The 17,724-nt window shown below is 50.2% G+C and overlaps 20 non-coding genes and 5 pseudogenes across 20 annotated transcripts; all 25 read left to right on the top strand.

The window, feature by feature from the left end:
• The first annotated feature begins 2,894 nt into the window (after positions 1–2,894).
• LOC134989245 (U1 spliceosomal RNA) lies at positions 2,895–3,058 on the top strand. Its single transcript, XR_010194537.1, has one exon. It is a non-coding gene; the product is annotated as a U1 spliceosomal RNA (small nuclear RNA).
• A 151-nt stretch (positions 3,059–3,209) lies between these two features.
• LOC134989280 (U1 spliceosomal RNA) lies at positions 3,210–3,372 on the top strand. The gene has a single exon (XR_010194570.1). It is a non-coding gene; the product is annotated as a U1 spliceosomal RNA (small nuclear RNA).
• A 671-nt stretch (positions 3,373–4,043) lies between these two features.
• Positions 4,044–4,207, top strand: LOC134989274 (U1 spliceosomal RNA). The gene has a single exon (XR_010194564.1). It is a non-coding gene; the product is annotated as a U1 spliceosomal RNA (small nuclear RNA).
• A 152-nt stretch (positions 4,208–4,359) lies between these two features.
• On the top strand, positions 4,360–4,522 carry LOC134989279 (U1 spliceosomal RNA). The gene has a single exon (XR_010194569.1). It is a non-coding gene; the product is annotated as a U1 spliceosomal RNA (small nuclear RNA).
• Positions 4,523–5,193: 671 nt separating this feature from the next.
• On the top strand, positions 5,194–5,357 carry LOC134989253 (U1 spliceosomal RNA). The gene has a single exon (XR_010194545.1). It is a non-coding gene; the product is annotated as a U1 spliceosomal RNA (small nuclear RNA).
• A 152-nt stretch (positions 5,358–5,509) lies between these two features.
• LOC134989230 (U1 spliceosomal RNA) lies at positions 5,510–5,651 on the top strand (annotated as a pseudogene).
• A 1,362-nt stretch (positions 5,652–7,013) lies between these two features.
• LOC134989247 (U1 spliceosomal RNA) lies at positions 7,014–7,177 on the top strand. Its single transcript, XR_010194539.1, has one exon. It is a non-coding gene; the product is annotated as a U1 spliceosomal RNA (small nuclear RNA).
• A 152-nt stretch (positions 7,178–7,329) lies between these two features.
• On the top strand, positions 7,330–7,492 carry LOC134989218 (U1 spliceosomal RNA). The gene has a single exon (XR_010194523.1). It is a non-coding gene; the product is annotated as a U1 spliceosomal RNA (small nuclear RNA).
• Positions 7,493–8,346: 854 nt separating this feature from the next.
• LOC134989275 (U1 spliceosomal RNA) lies at positions 8,347–8,509 on the top strand. The gene has a single exon (XR_010194565.1). It is a non-coding gene; the product is annotated as a U1 spliceosomal RNA (small nuclear RNA).
• Positions 8,510–9,180: 671 nt separating this feature from the next.
• Positions 9,181–9,344, top strand: LOC134989251 (U1 spliceosomal RNA). Its single transcript, XR_010194543.1, has one exon. It is a non-coding gene; the product is annotated as a U1 spliceosomal RNA (small nuclear RNA).
• A 152-nt stretch (positions 9,345–9,496) lies between these two features.
• Positions 9,497–9,659, top strand: LOC134989214 (U1 spliceosomal RNA). The gene has a single exon (XR_010194522.1). It is a non-coding gene; the product is annotated as a U1 spliceosomal RNA (small nuclear RNA).
• A 666-nt stretch (positions 9,660–10,325) lies between these two features.
• On the top strand, positions 10,326–10,489 carry LOC134989250 (U1 spliceosomal RNA). Its single transcript, XR_010194542.1, has one exon. It is a non-coding gene; the product is annotated as a U1 spliceosomal RNA (small nuclear RNA).
• A 152-nt stretch (positions 10,490–10,641) lies between these two features.
• LOC134989222 (U1 spliceosomal RNA) lies at positions 10,642–10,804 on the top strand. Its single transcript, XR_010194527.1, has one exon. It is a non-coding gene; the product is annotated as a U1 spliceosomal RNA (small nuclear RNA).
• A 671-nt stretch (positions 10,805–11,475) lies between these two features.
• LOC134989267 (U1 spliceosomal RNA) lies at positions 11,476–11,639 on the top strand. The gene has a single exon (XR_010194558.1). It is a non-coding gene; the product is annotated as a U1 spliceosomal RNA (small nuclear RNA).
• Positions 11,640–11,791: 152 nt separating this feature from the next.
• Positions 11,792–11,933, top strand: LOC134989227 (U1 spliceosomal RNA; annotated as a pseudogene).
• Positions 11,934–12,623: 690 nt separating this feature from the next.
• On the top strand, positions 12,624–12,787 carry LOC134989248 (U1 spliceosomal RNA). Its single transcript, XR_010194540.1, has one exon. It is a non-coding gene; the product is annotated as a U1 spliceosomal RNA (small nuclear RNA).
• Positions 12,788–12,939: 152 nt separating this feature from the next.
• On the top strand, positions 12,940–13,075 carry LOC134989217 (U1 spliceosomal RNA; annotated as a pseudogene).
• A 698-nt stretch (positions 13,076–13,773) lies between these two features.
• Positions 13,774–13,937, top strand: LOC134989259 (U1 spliceosomal RNA). The gene has a single exon (XR_010194550.1). It is a non-coding gene; the product is annotated as a U1 spliceosomal RNA (small nuclear RNA).
• A 152-nt stretch (positions 13,938–14,089) lies between these two features.
• On the top strand, positions 14,090–14,252 carry LOC134989219 (U1 spliceosomal RNA). Its single transcript, XR_010194524.1, has one exon. It is a non-coding gene; the product is annotated as a U1 spliceosomal RNA (small nuclear RNA).
• A 671-nt stretch (positions 14,253–14,923) lies between these two features.
• LOC134989262 (U1 spliceosomal RNA) lies at positions 14,924–15,087 on the top strand. The gene has a single exon (XR_010194553.1). It is a non-coding gene; the product is annotated as a U1 spliceosomal RNA (small nuclear RNA).
• A 152-nt stretch (positions 15,088–15,239) lies between these two features.
• On the top strand, positions 15,240–15,381 carry LOC134989228 (U1 spliceosomal RNA; annotated as a pseudogene).
• A 690-nt stretch (positions 15,382–16,071) lies between these two features.
• LOC134989249 (U1 spliceosomal RNA) lies at positions 16,072–16,235 on the top strand. The gene has a single exon (XR_010194541.1). It is a non-coding gene; the product is annotated as a U1 spliceosomal RNA (small nuclear RNA).
• Positions 16,236–16,387: 152 nt separating this feature from the next.
• LOC134989229 (U1 spliceosomal RNA) lies at positions 16,388–16,523 on the top strand (annotated as a pseudogene).
• A 698-nt stretch (positions 16,524–17,221) lies between these two features.
• Positions 17,222–17,385, top strand: LOC134989260 (U1 spliceosomal RNA). The gene has a single exon (XR_010194551.1). It is a non-coding gene; the product is annotated as a U1 spliceosomal RNA (small nuclear RNA).
• Positions 17,386–17,537: 152 nt separating this feature from the next.
• Positions 17,538–17,700, top strand: LOC134989220 (U1 spliceosomal RNA). Its single transcript, XR_010194525.1, has one exon. It is a non-coding gene; the product is annotated as a U1 spliceosomal RNA (small nuclear RNA).
• Positions 17,701–17,724: the final 24 nt, after the last annotated feature.

Raw genomic sequence — 17,724 nt, forward strand, 5'->3', positions numbered from 1 at the left:
TACCCAGTGGGCTGTCACAGTCATATAGCCCTGAGTCTGCCCTGCTCCACTTAACCACGGACATGTGGACTAGTGGACATTGGGTACAACTGCATTTTTTAGGACACTGGTGACTCTTTTTTGAGGTCTGTGTACATTTTCGGTATCGCCTGCCTAGAGAAATGGAACCTAGATGGCATTTGGTACCGGGGACACAGTACCTCAATCAAGTCTCTAGTTGCCTCTGAATTAACGATGGATACCGGAACCACGTTTCTCACCACCCAGGCTGACAAGACCTGAGTTATCCGCTTTGCAGCAGGATGACTGCTGTGATATTTCATCTTCCTCGCAAAGGACTGTTGGACAGTCAATTGCCTACTGGAAGTAGTACAAGTGGTCTTCCGACTTCCCCTCTGGGATGACGATCAACTCCCAGCAGCAACAACAGCAGCGCCAGCAGCAGTAGGCGTTACACTCAAGGATGCATCGGAGGAATCCCAGGCAGGAGAGGACTCGTCAGACGTGCCAGTGACATGGCCTGCAGGACTATTGGCTTTCCTGTCTAAGGAGGAAATTGACACTGAGGGAGTTGGTGGTGTGGTTTGCAGGAGCTTGGTTACAAGAGGAAGGGATTTAGAGGTCAGTGGACTGCTTCCGCTGTCATCCAAAGTTTTTGAACTTGTCACTGACTTATGATTAATGCGCTGCAGGTGACGTGTAAGGGAGGATGTTCTGAGGTGGTTAACGTCCTTACCCCTACTTATTACAGCTTGACAAAGGCAACACACGGCTTGACGCCTGTTGTCCGCATTTGTGTACAGGATGCATACCTTCATGTTCCCATTTATCCATCTCATCAGGCGTACCTCAGATTTGCGGTACAGGACTGTCATTGCCAATTTCAGACGTTGCTGTTTGGTCTCTCCACGGCCCAGAGAATTTTCACCAAGGTAATGGCGGAAATGATGGTTCTCCTGTGCAAGCAAGGTGTCACAATTATCCCGTACTTGAGCGATCTCATAAAAGCGAGATCAAGAGAGCAGTTGCTGAACAGCGTATCACTTTCACTGGATTTTCGGCTGGATTTTCAATATCCCAAAGTCGCAGTTGGTTCCTACGACTCGTCTGTCTTTCTTGGGCATGATTCTGGACACAGACCAGAAGAGGGTTTATCTCCCGATAGAAAAGGCCCAGGAACTCATGACTCTTGTCAGGAACCTATTGAAACCAAAACTTGTGTCAGTGCATCACTGCACTCGAGTCCTGGGAAAGATGGTGGCATCATACGAAGCCATTCCATTCGGCAGGTTCCATGCGAGGACTTTCCAATGGGACCTACTGGACAAGTGGTCTGGGTCACATTTACAGATGCATTGGTTGATCACCCTGTCCCCCAGGGTCAGGGTATCACTCCTGTGGTGGCTGCAGAGTGCTCACCGTCTCAAGTGACGCAGATTCGGCATTCAGGACTGGATCCTGGTGACCACAGATGCAAGCCTCCAAGGTTGGGGAGCAGTCACACAGGGAAGAAATTTCCAAGGTCTTTGGTCAAGTCAAGAGACTTGTCTTCACATCAACATCCTGAAACTAGGGGCCATATACAATGCCCTACGTCAAGCGGAGACCTTACTTTGCGACCAACCGGTTCTGATCCAGTCAGACAACATCACCGCAGTGGCTCATGTAAACCGCCAAGGTGGCACAAGAAGCAGAGTGGCGATGGCACAAGCCACCAGAATTCTTCGCTGGGTGGAGAATCACGCAAGCGCACTGTCAGCAGTGTTCATTCCGGGACTGGACAACTGGGAAGCAGACTTCCTCAGCAGACACAACCTACATCCGGGAGAGTGGGGACTTCATCAGGTAGTCTTTGCACAGATTACAAGTTGGTGGGAACTGCCACAGATAGACATGATGGCGTCCCGGCTCAACAAAAAGCTACAGAGGTATTGCGCAAGGTCAAGAGACCCTCAGGCAGTAGCTGTAGACCCCCTAGTGACACCGTGGGTGTTCCGGCCGGTCTATGTATTTCCTCCTCTTCCTCTCATACCCAAGGTGTTGAGGATAATAAGACAAAGAGGAGTGAGAACAATCCTCATTGTTCCATATTGGCCACGGAGGACCTGGTATCCGGATCTGCAGGAAATGCTCACAGAAGATCCGTGGCCTCTTCCTCTAAGACAGGACCTGTTGCATCAGGGGCCCTGTCTGTTCCAAGACTTACCGCGGCTGCGTTTGACGGCATGGCGGTTGAATGCCGGATCCTAGCAGTGAAAGGCATTCCGGTTGAGGTCATCCCTACGCTGATAAAGGCTAGGAAGGATGTAACGTCAAAACATTACACCGTATATGGCGAAATTATGTTTCTTGGTGTGAGGCCAGGAATGCTCCTATGGAAGATTTCCATCTGGGCCGTTTCCTTCACTTCCTACAAACTGGAGTGAATTTGGGCCTAAAATTAGGCTCTATTAAGGTCCAGATTTCGGCCTTACCCATTTTCTTTCAAAAAGAATTGGTTTCTCTTCCAGAAGTTCAGACTTTTGTAAAAGGAGTGCTGCATATTCAGCGCCGCAAAAGGCCGCCATGCCCTGCATACCCCTTTTCTCTTTTCATATGCAGATGAGGGTTCCAGCCTACTTTGGCCCACTGCTTGGATGACATCATTGTATGCAAATCCGTCTTCTGCAGACCTTCCCCCAGGAATGCTTGTACTAGTTATTGCATTTGGTTTGTTGTTTGGGGGTGCTTCAGTATTAGGCAGCCTTCTGCCCTCCCATGTTCATTTGAAAATATGTGTTCTCCCTGCAGTTGTTGTCCCCAGATGAGAGTTCCCTTGTGCTGCCTCAGTTGAATCTCCTTTACTTGACAGAGATATGCCTGAGCAGCGGCCCTCCCCAGCCCTATCCCAAATCATACTTATTTTGCATAGGAGATACCATGGTCATGAAGATTGTTCTCCCAGGGTGAGGTTCATTCATTGCATTCTGGGTATGCTGACCCCTGTGATTTCCCCAAATGTGGGAAACTCGACTGCATTATTTGTGGTAGTGGGGGACTGTGTTTGTGCTTTCCTCTGGTCAGCTCTGGTAAAAGTCAGATTTCTTTGTCTCATTTCTTCCTCTAGCCTTATTCTTCTTTCGAGAGTTCACTTGTGCTGCCTCAGTTGGATCTCCTTCACTTGACAGGGGGTGCTTGAGCAGCGACCCTCCCCAGCTCTAGCCCAACTCCTACTTACCTGCCAGGTGAGATACTATGATCAGGAAGGTGCTTCTCCCAGGGCAAGGCTCACCCATTGCACTCTGGGTGTGCTGCTCCTGCGATTTCCCCAAATGTGGGACACTTGACTGCATAATTTGTGTTTCCCCTGGTCGGCTCTCGTATAATTCAGATCTCTTTGTCTCAGGTCTCTCTCCAGCCTAGTTTGCTGTCTGTTTCCACTTCTCTTTTCTTGAGCCGCTCCCTTCTATGCCCTTGCGCACTATCCTGACTTCTCCCGTCTGCTTACTTTGTGCCTTCCAATGCACAATGCAAACTACAGGTAGTGCTGCAGGGCCCACACCCTTTTACTTGCCTTACAGAGCAGCTCTGGAGCTGTTACAGTGCCCAGCTGCTGCAAGAAATCAGCTTGAATGCTTCAGGGGCTGGGGCATAGCCAACATGAGCCCCACACCGAAGGAGGGTGGAGGTGTTTAATGCGAACTAGGGGTCATCCAAGCGCCGCAAATGGCCGCCATGCCCTGCACGCCCCTTTTCTCTTTTCATATGCAGACGAGGGTTGAAGCCAACTTTGACCCACTGCTTGGATGGCATTATCATATGCAAATCCATCTGCTGCAGGCCTTCCCCCAGGAATGCTTGCACTAGTTGTTGCATTTGGTTTGTTGTTTGGGGGTGCTTCAGTATTAGGCAGCCTACTGCCCTCCCATGTTCATCTAAAAATATGTGTTCTCCCTGCAGTTGTTGTCCCCAGATGAGAGTTCCCTTGTGCTGCCTCAGTTGAATCTCCTTTACTTGACAGAGATGTGCCTGAGCAGCGGCCCTCCCCAGCCCTATCCCAAATCATACTTATTTTGCATAGGAGATACCATGGTCATGAAGATTGTTCTCCCAGAATGAGGTTCATTCATTGCATTCTGGGTATGCTGACGCCTGTGATTTCCCCAAATGTGGGAAACTCGACTGCATTATTTGTGGTAGTGGGGGACTGTGTTTGTGCTTTCTTCTGGTCAGCTCTGGTATAAGTCAGATTTCTTTGTCTCAGATCTTCCTCTAGCCTTGTGCTTCTTTCGAGAGTTCCCTTGTGCTTCCTCAGTTGGATCTCCTTCACTTGACAGGGGGGTGCCTGAGCAGCGACCCTCCCCAGCTCTAGCCCCACTCCTACTTACCTGCCAGGTGAGATACTATGATCAGGAAGGTGCTTCTCCCAGGGCAAGGCTCACCCATTGCACTCTGGGTGTGCTGCTCCTGCGATTTCCCCAAATGTGGGACACTTGACTGCATAATTTGTGTTTCCTCTGGTCGGCTCTCGTATAATTCAGATCTCTTTGTCTCAGGTCTTTCTCCAGCCTAGTTTGCTGTCTGTTTCCACTTCTCTTTTCTTGAGCCGCTCCCTTCTATGCCCTTGCGCACTCTCCTGACTTCTCCCGTCTGCTTACTTTGTGCCTTCCAACGCACAATGCGAACTACAGGTAGTGCTGCAGGGCCCACACCCTTTTACTTGCCTCACATAGCAGCTCTGAAGCTGTTACAGTGCCCAGCTGCTGCAAGAAATCAGCTTGAATGCTTCAGGGGCTGGGGCATAGCAAACATGAGCCCCACACCGAAGGAGGGTGGAGATGTTTAATGCGAATTAGGGGTCATCCAAGCGCCACAAAAGGCCGCCATGCCCTGCACATCCCTTTTAACTTTTCATATGCAGACGAGGGTTGAAGCCAACTTTGACCCACTGCTTGGATGACATCACCATATGCAAATCCATCTGCTGTAGGCCTTCCCCCAGGAATGCTTGCACTAGTTGTTGCATTTGGTTTGTTGTTTGGTGGTGCTTCAGTATTAGGCAGCCTTCTGCCCTCCCATGTTCATCTGAAAATATGTGTTCTCCCTGCAGTTGTTGTCCCCAGATGAGAGTTCCCTTGTGCTGCCTCAGTTGAATCTCCTTTACTTGACAGAGATGTGCCTGAGCAGCGGCCCTCCCCAGCCCTATCCCAAATCATACTTATTTTGCATAGGAGATACCATGGTCATGAAGATTGTTCTCCCAGGGTGAGGTTCATTCATTGCATTCTGGGTATGCTGACCCCTGTGATTTCCCCAAATGTGGGAAACTCGACTGCATTATTTGTGGTAGTGGGGGACTGTGTTTGTGCTTTTCTCTGGTCAGCTCTGGTAAAAGTCAGATTTCTTTGTCTCAGATCTTCCTCTAGCCTTGTTCCTCTTTCGAGAGTTCCCTTGTGCTGCCTCAGTTGGATCTCCTTCACTTGACAGGGGGGTGCCCGAGCAGCGACCCTCCCCAGCTCTAGCCCAACTCCTACTTACCTGCTAGGTGAGATACTATGATCATGTAGGTGCTTCTCCCAGGGCAAGGCTCACCCATTGCACTCTGGGTGTGCTGCCCCTGTGATTTCCCCAAATGTGGGAAACTTGACTGCATAATTTGTGTTTCCCCTGGTCGGCTCTCTTATAATTCAGATCTCTTTGTCTCAGGTCTCTCTCCAGCCTAGTTTGCTGTCTGTTTCCACTTCTCTTTTCTTGAGCCGCTCCCTTCTATGCCCTTGCGCACTATCCTGACCTCTCCCGTCTGCTTACTTTGTGCCTTCCAACGCACAATGCGAACTACAGGTAGTGCTGCAGGGCCCACACCCTTTTACTTGCCTTACAGAGCAGCTCTGGAGCTGTTACAGTGCCCAGCAGCTGCAAGAAATCAGCTTGAATGCTTCAGGGGCTGGGGCATAGCCAACATGAGCCCCACACCGAAGGAGGGTGGAGATGTTAAATGCGAATTAGGGGTCATCCAAGCGCCACAAAAGGCCGCCATGCCCTGCACATCCCTTTTTTCTTTTCATATGCAGACGAGGGTTGACGCCAACTTTGACCCACTGCTTGGATGACATCACCATATGCAAATCCATCTGCTGTAGGCCTTCCCCCAGGAATGCTTGCACTAGTTGTTGCATTTGGTTTGTTGTTTGGGGGTGCTTCAGTATTAGGCAGCCTTGTGCCCTTCCATGTTCATCTGAAAATATGTGTTCTCCCTGCAGTTGTTGTCCCCAGATGAGAGTTCCCTTGTGCTGCCTCAGTTGAATCTCCTTTACTTGACAGAGATGTGCCTGAGCAGCGGCCCTCCCCAGCCCTATCCCAAATCTCTTTGTCTCAGGTCTCTCTACAGCCTAGTTTGCTGTCTGTTTCCACTTCTCTTTTCTTGAGCCGCTCCCTTCTATGCCCTTGCGCACTATCCTGACTTCTCCCGTCTGCTTACTTTGTGCCTTCCAATGCACAATGCAAACTACAGGTAGTGCTGCAGGGCCCACACCCTTTTACTTGCCTTACAGAGCAGCTCTGGAGCTGTTACAGTGCCCAGCTGCTGCAAGAAATCAGCTTTAATGCTTCAGGGGCTGGGGCATAGCCAACATGAGCCCCACACCGAAGGAGGGTGGAGGTGTTTAATGCGAACTAGGGGTCATCCAAGCGCCGCAAAAGGCCGCCATGCCCTGCACGCCCCTTTTCTCTTTTCATATGCAGACGAGGGTTGAAGCCAACTTTGACCCACTGCTTGGATGGCATTACCATATGCAAATCAATCTGCTGCAGGCCTTCCCCCAGGAATGCTTGCACTAGTTGTTGCATTTGGTTTGTTGTTTGGGGGTGCTTCAGTATTAGGCAGCCTTCTGCCCTCCCATGTTCATCTGAAAATATGTGTTCTCCCTGCAGTTGTTGTCCCCAGATGAGAGTTCCCTTGTGCTGCCTCAGTTGAATCTCCTTTACTTGACAGAGATGTGCCTGAGCAGCGGCCCTCCCCAGCCCTATCCCAAATCATACTTATTTTGCATAGGAGATACCATGGTCATGAAGATTGTTCTCCCAGGGTGAGGTTCATTCATTGCATTCTGGGTATGCTGACCCCTGTGATTTCCCCAAATGTGGGAAACTCAACTGCATTATTTGTGGTAGTGGGGGACTGTGTTTGTGCTTTCTTCTGGTCAACTCTGGTAAAAATCAGATTTCTTTGTCTCAGATCTTCCTCTAGCCTTGTTCCTCTTTCGAGAGTTCCCTTGTGCTGCCTCAGTTGGATCTCCTTCACTTGACAGGGGGGTACCCGAGCAGCGACCCTCCCCAGCTCTAGCCCAACTCCTACTTACCTGCCAGGTGAGATACTATGATCATGTAGGTGCTTCTCCCAGGGCAAGGCTCACCCATTGCACTCTGGGTGTGCTGCCCCTGTGATTTCCCCAAATGTGGGAAACTTGACTGCATAATTTGTGTTTCCCCTGGTCGGCTCTCGTATAATTCAGATCTCTTTGTCTCAGGTCTCTCTCCAGCCTAGTTTGCTGTCTGTTTCCACTTCTCTTTTCTTGAGCCGCTCCCTTCTATGCCCTTGCGCACTATCCTGACTTCTGCCGTCTGCTTACTTTGTGCCTTCCAACACACAATTCAAACTACAGGTAGTGCTGCAGGGCCCACACCCTTTTACTTGCCTCACAGAGCAGCTCTGGAGCTGTTACAGTGCACAGCTGCTGCAAGAAATCAGCTTGAATGCTTCAGGGGCTGGGGCATAGCCAACATGAGCCCCACACCAAAGGAGGGTGGAGGTGTTTAATGCGAACTAGGTATCACCCAAGCGCCGCAAAAGGCCGCCATGCCCTGCACTCCCCTTTTCTCTTTTCATATGCAGACGAGGGTTTAAGCCAACTTTGACCCACTGCTTGGATGGCATTACCATATGCAAATCAATCTGCTGCAGGCCTTCCCCCAGGAATGCTTGCACTAGTTGTTGCATTTGGTTAGTTGTTTGGGGGTGCTTCAGTATTAGGCAGCCTTCTGCCCTCCCATGTTCATCTGAAAATATGTGTTCATTCATTGCATTCTGGGTATGCTGACCCCTATGATTTCCCCAAATGTGGGAAACTCGACTGTATAATTTGTGGTAGTGGGGGACTGTGTTTGTGCTTTCCTCTGGTCAGCTCTGGTAAAAGTCAGATTTCTTTGTCTCAGATCTTCCTCTAGCCTTGTTCTTTTTTCTAGAGTTCCCTTGCGCTGCCTCTAGCCTTGTTCCTCTTTCGAGAGTTCCCTTGCGCTGCCTCAGTTGGATCTCCTTCACTTGACAGGGGGGTACCCGAGCAGCAACCCTCCCCAGCTCTAGCCCAACTCCTACTTACCTGCCAGGTGAGATACTATGATCATGAAGGTGCTTCTCCCAGGGCAAGGCTCACCCATTGCACTCTGGGTGTGCTGCTCCTGCGATTTCCCCAAATGTGGGAAACTTGACTGCATAATTTGTGTTTCCCCTGGTCGGCTCTCGTATAATTCAGATCTCTTTGTCTCAGGTCTTTCTCCAGCCTAGTTTGCTGTCTGTTTCCTCTTCTCTTTTCTTGAGCCGCTCCCTTCTATGCCCTTGCGCACTATCCTGACTTCTCCCGTCTGCTTACTTTGTGCTTTCCAATGCACAATGCAAACTACAGGTAGTACTGCAGGGCCCACACCCTTTTACTTGCCTTACAGAGCAGCTCTGGGGCTGTTACAGTGCCCAGCTGCTGCAAGAAATCAGCTTGAATGCTTCAGGGGCTGGGGCATAGCCAACATGAGCCCCACACCGAAGGAGGGTGGAGGTGTTTAATGCGAACTAGGGGTCATCCAAGCGCCGCAAAAGGCCGCCATGCCCTGTACGCCCCTTTTCTCTTTTCATATGCAGACAAGGGTTGAAGCCAACTTTGACCCACTGCTTGGATGGCATTACCATATGCAAATCAATCTGCTGCAGGCCTTCCCCCAGGAATGCTTGCACTAGTTGTTGCATTTGGTTTGTTGTTTGGGGGTGCTTCAGTATTAGGCAGCCTTCTGCCCTCCCATGTTCATCTGAAAATATGTGTTCTCCCTGCAGTTGTTGTCCCCAGATGAGAGTTCCCTTGTGCTGCCTCAGTTGAATCTCCTTTACTTGACAGAGATGTGCCTGAGCAGCGGCCCTCCCCAACCCTATCTCAAATCATACTTATTTTGCATAGGAGATACCATGGTCATGAAGATTGTTCTCCCAGGGTGAGGTTCATTCATTGCATTCTGGGTATGCTGACCCCTGTGATTTCCCCAAATGTGGGAAACTCGACTGCATTATTTGTGGTAGTGGGGGACTGTGTTTGTGCTTTCTTCTGGTCAGCTCTGGTAAAAGTCAGATTTCTTTGTCTCAGATCTTCCTCTAGCCTTGTTCTTCTTTCGAGAGTTCCCTTGTGCTGCCTCAGTTGGATCTCCTTCACTTGACAGGGGGGTGCCCGAGCAGCGACCCTCCCCAGCTCTAGCCCAACTCCTACTTACCTGCCAGGTGAGATACTATGATCAGGAAGGTGCTTCTCCCAGGGCAAGGCTCACCCATTGCACTCTGGGTGTGCTGCCCCTGTGATTTCCCCAAATGTGGGAAACTTGACTGCATAATTTGTGTTTCCACTGGTCGGCTTTCATATAATTCAGATCTCTTTGTCTAAGGTCTCTCTCCAGCCTAGTTTGCTGTCTGTTTCCACTTCTTTTTTTTTTGAGCCCCTCCCTTCTGTACCCTTGTGCACTATCCTGACTTCTCCTCCTGTCTGCTTACTTTGTGCCTTCCAATGCACAATGCAAACTACAGGTAGTGCTGCAGGGCCCACAACCTTTTACTTGCCTTACAGAGCAGCTCTGGAGCTGTTACAGTGCCAAGCTGCTGCAAGAAATCAGCTTGAATGCTGGGGCATTGCCAACATGAGCCCCACACCGAAGGAGGGTGGGGGTGTTTAATGCGAACTAAGGGTCATCCAAGCGCCGCAAAAGGCCGCCATGCCCTGCATACCCCTTTTCTCTTTTCATATGCAGATGAGGGTTCCAGCCAACTTTGGCCCACTGCTTGGATGACATCACTGTATGCAAATCCGTCTTCTGCAGACCTTCCCCCAGGAATGCTTGTACTAGTTGTTGCATTTGGTTTGTTGTTTGGGGGTGCTTCAGTATTAGGCAGCCTTCTGCCCTCCCATGTTCATTTGAAAATATGTGTTCTCCCTGCAGTTGTTGTCCCCAGATGAGAGTTCCCTTGTGCTGCCTCAGTTGAATCTCCTTTACTTGACAGATATATGCCTGAGCAGCGGCCCTCCCCAGCCCTATCCCAAATCATACTTATTTTGCATAGGAGATACCATGGTCATGAAGATTGTTCTCCAAGGGTGAGGTTCATTCATTGCATTCTGGGTATGCTGACCCCTGTGATTTCCCCAAATGTGGGAAACTCGACTGCATTATTTGTGGTAGTGGGGGACTGTGTTTGTGCTTTCCTCTGGTCAGCTCTGGTAAAAGTCAGATTTCTTTGTCTCAAATCTTCCTCTAGCCTTGTTCTTCTTTCGAGAGTTCCCTTGTGCTGCCTCAGTTGGATCTCCTTCACTTGACAGGGGGGTGCCCGAGCAGCGACCCTCCCCAGCTCTAGCCCAACTCCTACTTACCTGCAAGGTGAGATACTATGATCAGGAAGGTGCTTCTCCCAGGGCAAGGCTCACCCATTGCACTCTGGGTGTGCTGCTCCTGCGATTTCCCCAAATGTGGGACACTTGACTGCATAATTTGTGTTTCCTCTGGTCGGCTCTCGTATAATTCAGATCTCTTTGTCTCAGGTCTCTCTCCATCCTAGTTTGCTGTCTGTTTCCACTTCTCTTTTCTTGAGCCGCTCCCTTCTATGCCCTTGCACACTATCCTGACTTCTCCCGTCTGCTTACTTTGTGCCTTCCAACGCACAATGCGAACTACAGGTAGTGCTGCAGGGCCCACACCCTTTTACTTGCCTTACAGAGCAGCTCTGGAGCTGTTACAGTGCCCAGCTGCTGCAAGAAATCAGCTTGAATGCTTCAGGTGCTGGGGCATAGCCAACATGAGCCCCACACCGAAGGAGGGTGGAGGTGTTTAATGCGAATTAGGGGTCATCCAAGCGCCGCAAAAGGCCGCCATGCCCTGCACATCCCTTTTTTCTTTTCATATGCAGACGAGGGTTGAAGCCAACTTTGACCCACTGCTTGGATGACATCACCATATGCAAATCCATCTGCTGCAGGCCTTCCCCCAGGAATGCTTGCACTAGTTGTTGCATTTGGTTTGTTGTTTGGGGGTGCTTCAGTATTAGGCAGCCTTCTGCCCTCCCATGTTCATCTGAAAATATGTGTTCTCCCTGCAGTTGTTGTCCCCAGATGAGAGTTCCCTTGTGCTGCCTCAGTTGAATCGCCTTTACTTGACAGAGATGTGCCTGAGCAGCGGCCCTCCCCAGCCCTATCCCAAATCATACTTATTTTGCATAGGAGATATCATGGTCATGAAGATTGTTCTCCCAGGGTGAGGTTCATTCATTGCATTCTGGGTATGATGACCCCTGTGATTTCCCCAAATGTGGGAAACTCGACTGCATTATTTGTGGTAGTGGGGGACTGTGTTTGTGCTTTCCTCTGGTCAGCTCTGGTAAAAGTCAGATTTCTTTGTCTCAGATCTTCCTCTAGCCTTGTTCTTCTTTCGAGAGTTCCCTTGTGCTGCCTCAGTTGGATCTCCTTCACTTGACAGGGGGGTGCCCGAGCAGCGACCCTCCCCAGCTCTAGCCCAACTCCTACTTACCTGCCAGGTGAGATACTATGATCATGTAGGTGCTTCTCCCAGGGCAAGGCTCACCCATTGCACTCTGGGTGTGCTGCCCCTTTGATTTCCCCAAATGTGGGAAACTTGACTGCATAATTTGTGTTTCCCCTGGTCGGCTCTCATATAATTCAGATCTCTTTGTCTCAGGTCTCTCTTCAGCCTAGTTTGCTGTCTGTTTCCACTTCTCTTTTCTTGAGCCGCTCCCTTCTATCGCCTTGCGCACTATCCTGACTTCTCCCATCTGCTAACTTTGTGCCTTCCAACGCACAATGCGAACTACAGGTAGTGCTGCAGGGCCCACACCCTTTTACTTGCCTTACAGAGCAGCTCTGGAGCTGTTACAGTGCCCAGCTGCTGCAAGAAATCAGCTTGAATGCTTCAGGGGCTGGGGCATAGCCAACATGAGCCCCACACCGAAGGAGGGTGGAGGTGTTTAATGCGAACTAGGGGTCATCCAAGCGCCGCAAAAGGCCGCCATGCCCTGCACGCCCCTTTTCTCTTTTCATATGCAGATGAGGGTTGAAGCCAACTTTGACCCACTGCTTGGATGACATCACCATATGCAAATCCATCTGCTGCAGGCCTTCCCCAGGAATGCTTGTACTAGTAGTTGCATTTGGTTTGTTGTTTGGGGGTGCTTCAGTATTAGGCAGCCTTCTGCCCTCCCATGTTCATCTGAAAATATGTGTTCCCCTGCAGTTATTGTCCCCAGATGAGAGTTCCCTTGTGCTGCCTCAGTTGAATCTCCTTTACTTGACAGAGATGTGCCTGAGCAGCGGCCCTCCCCAGCCCTATCCCAAATCATACTTATTTTGCATAGGAGATACCATGGTCATGAAGATTGTTCTCCCAGGGTGAGGTTCATTCATTGCATTCTGTGTATGCTGACCCCTGTGATTTCCCCAAATGTGGGAAACTCGACTGCATTATTTGTGGTAGAGGGGGACTGTGTTTGTGCTTTCCTCTGGTCAGCTCTGGTAAAAGTCAGATTTCTTTGTCTCAGATCTTCCTCTAGCCTTGTTCCTCTTTCGAGAGTTCCCTTGTGCTGCCTCAGTTGGATCTCCTTCACTTGACAGGGGGGTGCCCGAGCAGCGACCCTCCCCAGCTCTAGCCCAACTCCTACTTACCTGCCAGGTGAGATACTATGATCATGAAGGTGCTTCTCCCAGGGCAAGGCTCACCCATTGCACTCTGGGTGTGCTGCTCCTGCAATTTCCCTAAATGTGGGACACTTGACTGCATAATTTGTGTTTCCCCTTGTCGGCTCTTGTATAATTCAGATCTCTTTGTCTCAGGTCTCTCTCCAGCCTAGTTTGCTGTCTGTTTCCACTTCTCTTTTCTTGAGCCGCTCCCTTCTATGCCCTTGCGCACTATCCTGACTTCTCCCATCTGCTTACTTTGTGCCTTCCAATGCACAATGCAAACTACAGGTAGTGCTGCAGGGCCCACACCCTTTTACTTGCCTTACAGAGCAGCTCTGGAGCTGTTACAGTGCCCAGCTGCTGCAAGAAATCAGCTTGAATGCTTCAGGGGCTGGGGCATAGCCAACATGAGCCCCACACCGAAGGAGGGTGGAGGTGTTTAATGCGAACTAGGGGTCATCCAAGCGCCGCAAAAGGCCGCCATGCCCTGCACGCCCCTTTTCTCTTTTCATATGCAGACGAGGGTTGAAGCCAACTTTGACCCACTGCTTGGATGGCATTACCATATGCAAATCAATCTGCTGCAGGCCTTCCCCCAGGAATGCTTGCACTAGTTGTTGCATTTGGTTTGTTGTTTGGGGGTGCTTCAGTATTAGGCAGCCTTCTGCCCTCCCATGTTCATCTGAAAATATGTGTTCTCCCTGCAGTTGTTGTCCCCAGATGAGAGTTCCCTTGTGCTGCCTCAGTTGAATCTCCTTTACTTGACAGAGATGTGCCTGAGCAGCGGCCCTCCCCAGCCCTATCCCAAATCATACTTATTTTGCATAGGAAATACCATGGTCATGAAGATTGTTCTCCCAGGGTGAGGTTCATTCATTGCATTCTGGGTATGCTGACCCCTGTGATTTCCCCAAATGTGGGAAACTCAACTGCATTATTTGTGGTAGTGGGGGACTGTGTTTGTGCTTTCTTCTGGTCAACTCTGGTAAAAATCAGATTTCTTTGTCTCAGATCTTCCTCTAGCCTTGTTCCTCTTTCGAGAGTTCCCTTGTGCTGCCTCAGTTGGATTTCCTTCACTTGACAGGGGGGTACCCGAGCAGCGACCCTCCCCAGCTCTAGCCCAACTCCTACTTACCTGCCAGGTGAGATACTATGATCATGTAGGTGCTTCTCCCAGGGCAAGGCTCACCCATTGCACTCTGGGTGTGCTGCCCCTGTGATTTCCCCAAATGTGGGAAACTTGACTGCATAATTTGTGTTTCCCCTGGTCGGCTCTCGTATAATTCAGATCTCTTTGTCTCAGGTCTCTCTCCAGCCTAGTTTGCTGTCTGTTTCCACTTCTCTTTTCTTGAGCCGCTCCCTTCTATGCCCTTGCACACTATCCTGACTTCTCCCGTCTGCTTACTTTGTGCCTTCCAACACACAATGCAAATTACAGGTAGTGCTGCAGGGCCCACACCCTTTTACTTGCCTCACAGAGCAGCTCTGGAGCTGTTACAGTGCCCAGCTGCTGCAAGAAATCATCTTGAATGCTTCAGGGGCTGGGGCATAGCCAACATGAGCCCCACACCGAAGGAGGGTGGAGATGTTTAATGCGAATTAAGGGTCATCCAAGCGCCACAAAAGGACGCCATGCCCTGCACATCCATTTTTTCTTTTCATATGCAGACGAGGGTTGAAGCCAACTTTGACCCACTGCTTGGATGACATCACCATATGCAAATCCATTTGCTGCAGACCTTCCCCCTGGAATGCTTGCACTAGTTGTTGCATTTGTTTTGTTGTTTGGGGGTGCTTCAGTATTAGGCAGCCTTCTGCCCTCCCATGTTCATCTGAAAATATGTGTTCTCCCTGCAGTTGTTGTCCCCAGATGAGAGTTCCCTTGTGCTGCCTCAGTTGAATCGCCTTTACTTGACAGAGATGTGCCTGAGCAGCGGCCCTCCCCAGCCCTATCCCAAATCATACTTATTTTGCATAGGAGATATCATGGTCATGAAGATTGTTCTCCCAGGGTGAGGTTCATTCATTGCATTCTGGGTATGATGACCCCTGTGATTTCCCCAAATGTGGGAAACTCAACTGCATTATTTGTGGTAGTGGGGGACTGTGTTTGTGCTTTCCTCTGGTCAGCTCTGGTAAAAGTCAGATTTCTTTGTCTCAGATCTTCCTCTAGCCTTGTTCTTCTTTCGAGAGTTCCCTTGTGCTGCCTCAGTTGGATCTCCTTCACTTGACAGGGGGGTGCCCGAGCAGCGACCCTCCCCAGCTCTAGCCCAACTCCTACTTACCTGCCAGGTGAGATACTATGATCATGTAGGTGCTTCTCCCAGGGCAAGGCTCACCCATTGCACTCTGGGTGTGCTGCCCCTTTGATTTCCCCAAATGTGGGAAACTTGACTGCATAATTTGTGTTTCCCCTGGTCGGCTCTCATATAATTCAGATCTCTTTGTCTCAGGTCTCTCTTCAGCCTAGTTTGCTGTCTGTTTCCACTTCTCTTTTCTTGAGCCGCTCCCTTCTATGCCCTTGCGCACTATCCTGACTTCTCCCATCTGCTAACTTTGTGCCTTCCAACGCACAATGCGAACTACAGGTAGTGCTGCAGGGCCCACACCCTTTTACTTGCCTTACAGAGCAGCTCTGGAGCTGTTACAGTGCCCAGCTGCTGCAAGAAATCAGCTTGAATGCTTCAGGGGCTGGGGCATAGCCAACATGAGCCCCACACCGAAGGAGGGTGGAGGTGTTTAATGCGAACTAGGGGTCATCCAAGCGCCGCAAAAGGCCGCCATGCCCTGCACGCCCCTTTTCTCTTTTCATATGCAGATGAGGGTTGAAGCCAACTTTGACCCACTGCTTGGATGACATCACCATATGCAAATCCATCTGCTGCAGGCCTTCCCCAGGAATGCTTGTACTAGTAGTTGCATTTGGTTTGTTGTTTGGGGGTGCTTCAGTATTAGGCAGCCTTCTGCCCTCCCATGTTCATCTGAAAATATGTGTTCCCCTGCAGTTATTGTCCCCAGATGAGAGTTCCCTTGTGCTGCCTCAGTTGAATCTCCTTTACTTGACAGAGATGTGCCTGAGCAGCGGCCCTCCCCAGCCCTATCCCAAATCATACTTATTTTGCATAGGAGATACCATGGTCATGAAGATTGTTCTCCCAGGGTGAGGTTCATTCATTGCATTCTGTGTATGCTGACCCCTGTGATTTCCCCAAATGTGGGAAACTCGACTGCATTATTTGTGGTAGAGGGGGACTGTGTTTGTGCTTTCCTCTGGTCAGCTCTGGTAAAAGTCAGATTTCTTTGTCTCAGATCTTCCTCTAGCCTTGTTCCTCTTTCGAGAGTTCCCTTGTGCTGCCTCAGTTGGATCTCCTTCACTTGACAGGGGGGTGCCCGAGCAGCGACCCTCCCCAGCTCTAGCCCAACTCCTACTTACCTGCCAGGTGAGATACTATGATCATGAAGGTGCTTCTCCCAGGGCAAGGCTCACCCATTGCACTCTGGGTGTGCTGCTACTGCAATTTCCCTAAATGTGGGACACTTGACTGCATAATTTGTGTTTCCCCTTGTCGGCTCTTGTATAATTCAGATCTCTTTGTCTCAGGTCTCTCTCCAGCCTAGTTTGCTGTCTGTTTCCACTTCTCTTTTCTTGAGCCGCTCCCTTCTATGCCCTTGCGCACTATCCTGACTTCTCCCATCTGCTTACTTTGTGCCTTCCAATGCACAATGCAAACTACAGGTAGTGCTGCAGGGCCCACACCCTTTTACTTGCCTTACAGAGCAGCTCTGGAGCTGTTACAGTGCCCAGCTGCTGCAAGAAATCAGCTTGAATGCTTCAGGGGCTGGGGCATAGCCAACATGAGCCCCACACCGAAGGAGGGTGGAGGTGTTTAATGCGAACTAGGGGTCATCCAAGCGCCGCAAAAGGCCGCCATGCCCTGCACGCCCCTTTTCTCTTTTCATATGCAGACGAGGGTTGAAGCCAACTTTGACCCACTGCTTGGATGGCATTACCATATGCAAATCAATCTGCTGCAGGCCTTCCCCCAGGAATGCTTGCACTAGTTGTTGCATTTGGTTTGTTGTTTGGGGGTGCTTCAGTATTAGGCAGCCTTCTGCCCTCCCATGTTCATCTGAAAATATGTGTTCTCCCTGCAGTTGTTGTCCCCAGATGAGAGTTCCCTTGTGCTGCCTCAGTTGAATCTCCTTTACTTGACAGAGATGTGCCTGAGCAGCGGCCCTCCCCAGCCCTATCCCAAATCATACTTATTTTGCATAGGAAATACCATGGTCATGAAGATTGTTCTCCCAGGGTGAGGTTCATTCATTGCATTCTGGGTATGCTGACCCCTGTGATTTCCCCAAATGTGGGAAACTCAACTGCATTATTTGTGGTAGTGGGGGACTGTGTTTGTGCTTTCTTCTGGTCAACTCTGGTAAAAATCAGATTTCTTTGTCTCAGATCTTCCTCTAGCCTTGTTCCTCTTTCGAGAGTTCCCTTGTGCTGCCTCAGTTGGATTTCCTTCACTTGACAGGGGGGTACCCGAGCAGCGACCCTCCCCAGCTCTAGCCCAACTCCTACTTACCTGCCAGGTGAGATACTATGATCATGTAGGTGCTTCTCCCAGGGCAAGGCTCACCCATTGCACTCTGGGTGTGCTGCCCCTGTGATTTCCCCAAATGTGGGAAACTTGACTGCATAATTTGTGTTTCCCCTGGTCGGCTCTCGTATAATTCAGATCTCTTTGTCTCAGGTCTCTCTCCA

This window comes from Pseudophryne corroboree, unplaced genomic scaffold, assembly GCF_028390025.1.
Source record: "Pseudophryne corroboree isolate aPseCor3 unplaced genomic scaffold, aPseCor3.hap2 scaffold_1105, whole genome shotgun sequence".
NCBI lineage: Eukaryota > Metazoa > Chordata > Amphibia > Anura > Myobatrachidae > Pseudophryne > Pseudophryne corroboree.